We start from the raw sequence: 10,730 nt of genomic DNA on the forward strand, positions 1-10,730 counted from the left end.
CATGTAGTCAGCATTTTGACACCTTGCGCGTGTGGGACTGTGGGAATGATTATTTGGAATCGTGGGAATGGTTGTTTGGGATTATAAGAAAATATTTGTTGCCTTAACTTACACAATCACTTTAACTCGAATTCAAAACGTAAACAAATTCCCCGCAATGGAAATCAAATTCGTTCCAACTGGAAACAACCAATTTTGGTTGTTATATACTTACTTGTACATAAGCAACCCACGCCGCGATTCACACAATTATTGACAATTATGTACATAGATATATACAGAAGAAGTCGTCGATGGGGAACCACTTGATGCCTAAAGTCTTGACATGATTTGATTTTTTATTTCGTATGATTAGATATAATACAATGGGTAACAATGATATATATAATGTAGAGTAAGTATAGCATATAATTTTTGTTTATATTATTCTCTTTTTTTTTTCTTATTTATTTAGCTGGAGTGCCTTGCGATAAGGTTCGCAGCTTACCAGAGTGCCTTTCGATAAGGATCGTGGTTTTTATTTGTATTTATTTATTTTTAAGTGGAGTGCCTTTCGATAAGGATCGCAGCTACTTTTAACATTTATAAAATATAATTTGCAACATGCAACACAACTTACATGCACCCCAATATGAAGAAAATGATGAAATGTCCCACTTGTCGATGATCCATGTTCTTTTATTCACTAGTTTTTCTTTTTTTTTTTTTCTTGATTGTTTTTCGTCTATTCTATATTTTTTTATTGTCTTTAAAAGTTCGTGCCACTTTATACCGTTCGATACGATACTGAGATTCACTCACGACACTATTTTTTCAGTTTTTCTTTGTTGATTTATTAATATATTTTTTTGTTCTGTTCTTCAGTGATTAACGATTAAAATCCACCGGGGTTTTCGAATTTTTATACATTTATTTATTATTATTATTTTTTTTTTTTATTACCCGTTCACTGAAACTACCGACTGCGCCAGTTAAGTGCTCAATACAGCGGGAGCTTAAAAACACAACTTATTTGTTCGGAAGATAGATTATTTTAACTTTTCTTATTTTGGTTTCTTTGAATATGAAATAATTTTAACTCTCTTCTTTTAAAAATCTTAAATTCTTCTTTTATTATCCGGTTAAAATGACTACACTCTTCGGCTATTACTAACGAATGAATTGGTCAAAGTCTAACCGCATCCTTCGCCTCCTTTGTCAGCGACTATAGCCGTCCCTTTTCTTTGGACGATGCTGCCAGAACATTCGTTAAATTATTATTCTTGACTTTTATTTTACAAAAAAGAATGAAAACTTATAATGACACTATATCTCTTAGAAAATGCAAATGCAAACAATTCAGGTTAATTTGTTAATTTAGCAAAAATAAAACTAATTCCAGGAAAGTTTATAAAAATGTATAATTGACAAAATACTCAAATAAATGATTTGAATTTGATATGCCAGGTTGATGACATCTAGAGCGTTGCTATCTTGACCGGAATTGGAAGAGGTGGAAGTTAAAGAGGGGAAGTTAGGTTGCGGATGTAACTCGCGCGACGCAAAGCCCAATTTTAGGACGAGATTTGATTCACCGACTTAACACACAATATAATGAGGGTTTTATAAATTTGTACAACACGCGCGTTCTTTATCCTACTTCTGAAATGAAAAGTTAAAGACAACTTCCTGAATTATAGCGACCAGCGACCGCACCTTTTTATGGTTACAAGTTTACTGACTCATTCTCATCATTCCCCTTCCAACCACACGATCGCTGGCCTCGGGCTTCATACTTCCAGGGGGAAGTTTTGTTTTTTTTTTCTCTTACCTGTGTGAACTGAGGGAAAGGATTATTTTCTTCAGCAGAATGATAAGAAAACATTGATGACATGGGTTCGTGCTTACGATCTTACGTACTTTTTTTTTGGTAGAACACTATTACAAAATAAATTAGCCCATAAAAAAAATAAATTGGGTGGCGCAACAGTCCACCCAATTTAGCCCGTATTCATGGTTATAGTTTACATTTTCCTTGTGAGATAATTTTTGAATTTATCGAAATTCCACCCACATAGTATGTTGAGCATGCGAACGTTTTTCTTTACTGGCATCTTTTTAATAACTCCCTCTTCATGGCATTACTTTTAATTAATTAGGGTAAATTAGGCTATATATTAGTTGCTTATGAAAAGGCAATTAATGTTATGCAATTAATACACATTATAATTATGCAAATCTTTTTTGAAAATTTTCGCACGGAAACTATTTAATTCATACAACCATTACAATACAATTTTCTGTAAAAAGTAAAAACTAAAAAATTGTCAAAAATGTTATTTTAATTTATTTTTGTTTATATTTGGATACCAGTTTATATTGTTTATTTCTTATAATGCATACGTCATCTGTTTACTTCAGCATAGACATAAAAAGTAGTTATAAACCGTCTATTATCCGTTAATTATGTCTTCTTTAGAATTGTATTCTAATTCCACTTTGATGCTCATCTCGTCAAAGACGAGCACACACGTTCTATGGCTTTTTGGTAGATCCTTAAGTTTTTCTTTGAGCATGCAAAGGATGCTTTTTGAAATGCCAGTTCCAAATGGGAGCCAAATGGCAATACAAACCCTTCATTTTTCAAAAATTTATAAAATGGCGGTGATTTGTAATGGAATTTCAAAAAAGATCTTTTTCTCTGCGTCCCATTTTGTTCTTTCTTTGTGTACAATTTGGGTTCTTACAAAAGTTTGTACGCTTTTTGACTTTGATTCCAAAATTTCATTTATATTACTACACGTATTTTTTAAAACACCGATTGGTTTAAATTTGCTTGACTTTGGCGACTTAAGAAGTTTTTCAATATCTATTTGAACTGGTGACGGCGTTGATGACGGCGGTGTTGGTGACCAAGATTGTGGTTGACATACGTTATTTACAGCTCTTTCGGATTTCTTGCAATTATTTGAATAAAATTTGTGAGGGGGTCTTTTATTCAAATGAAGAAATTCGTCGTCTTTATTTACTGCCGAACTGTGATCCTCACTATCTCCAACCGGTGTAATTTTTCTTTTTCTGTGGGAAGAACTTTTTGACTTTAGAAAAACATACTCGTACATCTAAAATTATTTAAATGTAAGAAAGGCTTCATGTAGTTCAAGTCACTTAAATTGTTCAATGTTAAATAAGCATTCATAGGTATACACCCCTCCCACGCAATTTGTTTTTGTCTCAACCCAACCTTTACAAACCCTAGCATCTTATGCAAAACACGCTGTATACAACCAATAATGTGTATTTGTCACCCCTTTTAATTGAAAGCAAATAACATACCAAATCATTTTAACCATTTTTGATTTATTTTGTATGATACCATTTTGGCTTCTATGATTTGTATTCAAATTTTATTTAAGCTAAAATAAGTAAACGATCTACTACATCATTGGAAGAAACAAAATATATACCGATTAATAACGGTATCTCATACCTGCTGCACCGCTTTTCGTAAATTTTTTTTAACAATAAATGAAAATAATTTGAAGTCAATGTCTTTTATTATTCACGAGATATCGAGAACAAAACATCAATTTTTTTATATTCATGAAAATATTTATTTTGTGATTTAAATTAACTTACTTTACATTCCTATTATAAACTTTCTTATTTTGTTGTATTGCAATCAAATTTGCGGTTTTGCAATTATAATGAACTGCATCCATATTCAATCGCGATCTTATGCTGTTCAAACATATTTCACTTTTATTAAAATGGTCTGCACAAATAAAAATTGGCTCATTGTTTATTAGCTTTTCGGAATAGCTATTTCCGGAGTTCCCTAGCCAAATTTTGGCTAGACCTTCGTTTTGTGGCAGACGAAACCGCGGCACACCTGAACTTTTTTTTATTTAAACAATCCTTATAATCACAATACATTTTTACTTTAACTACAAATTTCACTACAAATTTCAATCGACCCGTAGACAAAACCGCCCACCAATAGTGATTTTTACCGAAGGTCGTTGACGTAGTGGCGATAAGATTTTTGTTGGAAAAGAATCAATAGAACAAAAATTTATGTTTGCAGCTTCTTTTGCTTGGTTGCAGTTTGGGCATTAGCTGCGTACGTACCCGGATTTCCCACAACCGTAGCAATTGAGAGTATGTTTTTCGGTTCTCTCGACACTTATTATCTTCTTGTTTAGCGTCTCTTTCTTTTTTCCTACACTCTTCAATGCTATGTCCAAAATTGAAGCAATAAGCTAAGCACACTTAATTCGCTTTTTCTTAGAATTTATATTTTTTTCATTTGAATTTTCTTAAAATATAAAAATCAATTCTTTTATTTTTGGAAATAATTATGTCATACAATTTTACATAAATATATCAGACAAGACCAGAGGTGCTCGTGCTGAGAAAGTTAAATACTGAGAGATCTCGTAACGCTGGAGCATCGCCTTTTATACTCTGCCAGTTGACATCACGGTAGGTTGGCTAGGCCTACTCAGTTGAGGTTGAGTTCTTTTTGTTGCGTGTGCGTGGTTGTCATTATATTGGTTCAATTGGCATCTGCAGACTGCAGCCTGCACGTTGTATCATGTTGCTTGTGTGTGTGTGTATGTCTGTTTTGAATGAAGTTGAGTGCGATATCTGCAAGAAGTAGCGCCAGGGCTGCCACTTTATACGTGTTTGTTAGTTTAAAAAAAAAATATTTTTGACCTCGAAATTTATTTCCGGTTCGATCACTGGATTACTATATCTCAATATTTGTTGCTTATGTCTGATTGATATCCTACCGACTACGCTATTTCGGCCCCTAAGGGCTGCCAACTGTTACCAGTTTTGGAAGCGAGAAGTGGTAACAATCAAATGTTGCGATATCCCGAACTTCGTTTAACCAAGCTTGAACTTCGTTCAGTATATTCAAATGTTCTTCAATTGTCTCAGTGGCTATCATTATATCATCCAAGTAGATCGCAACTTTTCCTGCGCGGATAAGATCTTCAAACACATCGCTTATGAATCACTGGAGTGCCCCAGCTGTGTCACAAACGATGTATATTTAATCGAATTATCGTTATATGCTGCTACTGCTGCTGCTATGTGGTTATTTATTGTTTCTCCCTTCGAGGTTCTTCCACCCATGATTTTTTAGGTCCTTAAGATTCTGTAGAAGGTTGTTTTTGTTTTGTCCCTTATTTATGTTGATGCTCCTTTGTAGTTCAGAACTTTGTCTCTGGAATTGTCCACTTTCCACCACGATATTTTTTTTTGGATAGGCCTTTGCTGTCATATGGAAAGGGGTCTTGTTCCAGCTGTCTTAGGGGTTGGCACGTATTTCAGTGTCTGCTGGCACTTCCTCAGGAGCGTATTCCGAAAGTTGTTCCTACTTTTCGAAGATGCAGTTGATTTCTTCTATGGTAGACATTAAACATCAGTTTGGTAGGATTGTTGAGAAGCATTGCTGTCTTCAAATTTGCTCATCAGATTTGGCTTGGACGGGATCGATATCATCAGTTTCGTTTTGGTTTGGTTTTGTCAGTTTCGGTTGGACAGGATCGCCATGTATGCTTGTCGTTATAAAATGGAATTGAAGTGGATTGTAATGTGGGTCTAACTCACCTACTAAGCTGTGGGGGATATTGGATGGCTTCCCCAAGCCGAATGGATGTTGGCTAGAAAGCCTATTTGTTCCAAGTTTGAAGTAAAAACAAGGCTGAAGATCCAAAATGTTCTTTTCTACTTCCAATCTGAAAGTGAACTTATTCAATCAAACTTAAGTTATTTATACACAATAATCTACTTACACACTAACATCTTAAGTCTTTATCAAATACATATTATAATTTTTTTTTTTTTTTTTATCCGATGGAAATCTTCAAAAGACACTCGTTAAGAATCGGTACCGAGTAGTGTGGGAATCTTACCGCACTAAAACCACCGGTGAATCAGGACCAATCTATGAAAGATCGACAAATGATTTTTATTTCTTAATTTTTAAATCGTATAGGGGGAAGTTTAAGGTTATAACACTTTCCCTTAGCTTTTAGCCCATCAGCTCATGAGGCTTGGTCCTTCTTAATCTCCGAACATTGTCTCGTACATTTAATACGGTCTCCATTTCAGAGATAGTATGACTTTGCAGTCGCTTTGGATGGGTTCAGCATTTGTTTTCTTTGTACAGCCCCATAGTTGGATGCCATATGTCCAAACGGGTTTCAATACTTGCTTATATAACATTAGTTTGTTCTGGATAGATAGGTCAGAGTTCTTTCCTATTAACCAGTACATTTTTCTGTACTTCAAGTTTAGTTCTTTTCTTTTCTTTTTGATGTGTTCTTTCCATTTAAGCTTTGCATCCAAATTCATTCCAAGGTATTTGGCGGTATTGGAGTAAGGTACTTCTGTACTGTTTATAAAAATTGGAACATTGTTCATGTTTTTGTTTGTAAAGTTTATATGCGTCGATTTTGTTTCGTTTAATTTGATACTCCATTTGTGCGTCCAATCACTAACTTTATCGACTGCATTTTGCAATTTTTGTGTAGCCTTCGTAACGGATTTATCTGGCACCAATATTGCAATATCATCAGCAAAGGTGGCCATGATAGCGTTGATGTCCACTGGAATATCCCTTGTATATAACAGATACAGGGTTGGTCCTAGGACACTTCCTTGTGGTACACCGGCTTCAATTTTCTTAAGTTCCGAGTAATTTTGATCGTACCGTACTCTAAAGAGTCGGTATTTCGTAGTACTGCCTGGGGAAGTTCCTATGCAGTTTGTACTCAAGTCCCAAGTGCCAAACCTTGTCAAAAGCTTGAGCAACATCTAAGAATACAGACGAGCATACTTGTTTTTCTTCAAGTGCCTTTTCCACAACATCCGTAATTCGATGCACTTGGTCTATCGTGGAATGTTTATTTCTAAATCCAAACTGATGGCTCGGAATAAGTCTTCTTTCTTCAATTATTTTGCTAAGCCTTTTCAGTAGCAGTTTTTCAAAAACTTTTGCCATGATTGGTATAAGCGATATTGGTCTGTAAGATGTAACTTCTGTTGGTGGCTTACCTTGTTTAGGTATAACAATGACTTCTGCAATTTTCCAATGATGTGGCACATATCTTAGTTTAAGGCATGCGTTTATTATAAATTGGAGTTTCTTGAAGGCTATAAGAGGCATTTCTTTCAGAACCTGAGCAGTTATAAGATCGTACCCTGGTGATTTTTTGTTTGACAACTTATGTTGACACATGCTTCTTACTTCTTTGAGCGTGACCATAGGTATTTCACATTCGTCGTTTCTGTCAACAGACTGTAAGGGATCTGTAGCTGTGCTTGCTGGGAATGGACATGAAACGTTTGGATTTACAAAGGTTTTGCTTGTGCAGCAAATAGCTGCACGTTCTGATATTTAATCTCATTTTATTTCCAAAGAATTTAAATAAAGTGTGGGAGCGAATTTTTTGAAATATAATATCTATTGAAGTCATGTGAACAATTTATAATTTGAGTTATTTAATTATAGTTAAATCTGATAACTTAAAGTAGATTCTGCTGACTGCTAAATTGTAAAAGGACGGTTAATAGGTTTGTAGAGATGGAACACACTGTTATTCCCAGAATTGACGATATTTTGGCAGGGTTGGCTGGTTGGAAGTTTTTTTGCAAGTTAGATCTGACAGGTGCATATTTGCGGTACCATTATCAGAACGATCACAAGAATTGATGACAGTAAACACACACATTGGATTGTTCAAATTTACAAGGCTGGTTTTTGGGCTGAAAACAGCTCCTCAAATATTCTCGAGTATTATTAGTGAAATTTTGAAGGGAATCGAGATGGTTCATATATATTTTGATGATATACTGGTGGGTGGTAAAGATAGAGAAGACTGTATGAATAATTTATTATCGGTGTTAAATAGGCTTCTTGAATTTAACGTTAAGGTAAACTTGAATAAATGCGAGTTTTTCAAGGAGGAGATAGAGTACTTAGGATATTGCATTGGTGCGTTAGGTATCCTCACTGAATCTAGCCTTCCGTCCATCGAACATCGCCGAGACCTTCTAACTGCTCGAATCACACCAAAAATTTGCGAGTCACCGATTGTCGAAGACGCCAACAAAAATTTTTACTGCGAACAAAGACACCTAAACACCCATCCACCTTATATATTAAAAACTCCGTTGGTGAATTAAAAGACCACAATTCAATTCACACTTTATTATAAACTTTATTTATTAAATGTACGTCTTTATTCTTCAAAGGTTTACAAAAAACTCAACTATTTCTTCCTACTCTAGACACTGGCAGTCCTCTCTTTTTTCGAACAAACAGTTTTGCCGCTTACAACTCGGCCCTCCTGACTTTACAATCGTCCCGATTGTTCCGTAGCTATCTCGTTGTTTCAACATATGGCTTTAGGTTGGCTGCTTCCCACACTCCTTTGTAAGGTACTTGAGTCAATTGAAACCCTTCTACGTCCCTCACTAGATACCTATCGTTTGGGAAAACCTTCTCTATCTCGTATGGGCCCTTAAACTTGGGTATTATCTTCCTACACAATCCGGGTTGACTCTCAAAATTTTTAACCATCACGTATTCTCCTTCACTATACTTTTTACCTCTCCGTCAAAATCTGGGAGCAGATCTCTTATTCCAGTCGTTAATATATTCTGCGTCTGCCTCTCGTTGTCATTTGTCTCTCGTTTTTTTAAAAACTCATTTTCTTTCTTCAGTTTTTCGTTTTCTATTTTGTACGTCTCTACCTCTCGTTTTAATATTTCGATATCTTTCTTCAACCATTCGTTTTCTTTGTACAAAACTTTATTCTCTCTTCTTTGGATTTCTATGTCTTGTTTCAGTAATTCAGACTTTTTTTTCATGTAATTGAATTCAATCTTTTTGTTTTCGTCTCTTTGTTGATTTAGGTTCCCCTTCTCAGTCTGTTTTTCTCGATCATTTTTGCCTTCGACTTCGCCGTTGCTCTCGTCGTTGCTCTCATTATTGTTGTTACTCTCATTGTTGTCATTGTCGTCCTCATCGTTGTTGCTCTCATCGTTGACCGCGTTTTCACCGCGTTCATGCACTGGGATGGAGAGTAAGCGAAGTATAAGTTCGCTCTTGCTGCCTGTTGTCTTGTATTTTAAACTCTGAAGCCACGCCTTCAGCTGCGCAGCTGTAAAGTGTTTAAATTTGTCGATGTCGGTGTGTGTATCCATCGTTGCTTTACCGTTTTATTTGCGCGTCGTTTTTAGGTTTTATTGCAAAGTGAAACGTTGTTCGTTATTTGCGCGTCGTTTTTAGGTTTGCAAATTGAAAATTTACACTGAAATTTCACAATCTTGAATCGTCAAGAAGCCACAAAAAGTATTCTACTTAGTTATTCAAAGACAAATTCGTCGAATTCAGAGCAAGGGAGCACGATTTTTTTTTCACATAAAAAGCTTTGAGCGCGGGGGAATTTGGGGTGGATTTATATCCCACTTCTGAATTAAAAACTCCGTTGGTGAATTAAAAGACCACAATTCAATTCACACTTTATTATAAACTTTATTTATTAAATGTACGTCTTTACTCTTCAAAGGTTTACAAAAAACTCAACTATTTCTTCCTACTCTAGACACTGGCAGTCCTCTCTTTTTTCGAACAAACAGTGTTGCCGCTTACAATATCGCCCTTCATACTGTTAGAAACATCGGTATTCGGCCAACAATTAAAAAACTGACTATATACTGTTTCGTTCGAAAGGACGCTCGTTGGAATTTATATAGATTTATATATTTTTCGTTGGAGCGACGCTCGTTTGAATTTTGTTTTAACGGAAAATATATTTTTCGCGAAAGACGCTCTTTCGTTGATGATTGTGTATAAGTATATATACTTATACTTATACTTATACACTGTTGTTGTTCCTTTGTTGGTGATTTGTCACATAATTAACACTACTCCCTCTCATCATATCCATATTGTTGTTGCTCATTTCCATACATAGAGCAATTTCGGCTGCTTTGTCTAATGTTTTTAGTCCAGTTTCATTTAAATTGTATCAATAGTGCCCTCTCCAAAAAACTCTCAAATTCGCACTCATTAGACAATTGTTTCAATTCAACTATGTAGTCACTGATATTTTCACTCTGGTTTTGCTTTCTCTTAAAAAATTAAAAGCTCTCTACTAAACTGTTTTTTTTAGGCGCGAAATGTAATTTATGCTTTTCTATCAATTTCACATATGTAAAATAAGTTTTTATTTACTTTATTTTATTAAAAATATATATTTTTTTACGAGCGAGAGCTCTTTATTCATTCAATTCAAAATTACAACTAACTCTTAAAAACTAAATTTACCTAAAGCTAACTTAACCTATGGGAGCCGCCAGCATCGTAGGTACGTGATGGAATGCGCTTGGTGTCATCTTTTGCTTCCAGACATGTAGTCAGCATTTTGACACCTTGCGCGTGTGGGGCTGTGGGAATGATTATTTGGAATCGTGGGAATGGTTGTTTGGGATTATAGGAAAATATTTGTTGCCTTAACTTGTATAATCAGTTTTTAATTTTGGCGCAATTAAAGACATTAGGATTTTATACAAATCTGGGCCTACGAGGCTTACAAGAAATGACACTTTCTCTGAATCAATTGAAACTTTATTTAACGAAAGCAAATGATCCAATCGACGTGCATATAAACTGAAATCTTCGCCTAATGTGAACGTATTGTTGCTTGATCCTTTATTATTAAAACAAC

The sequence above is a fragment of the Eupeodes corollae genome, chromosome 1 (genome assembly GCF_945859685.1).
Source record: "Eupeodes corollae chromosome 1, idEupCoro1.1, whole genome shotgun sequence".
NCBI lineage: Eukaryota > Metazoa > Arthropoda > Insecta > Diptera > Syrphidae > Eupeodes > Eupeodes corollae.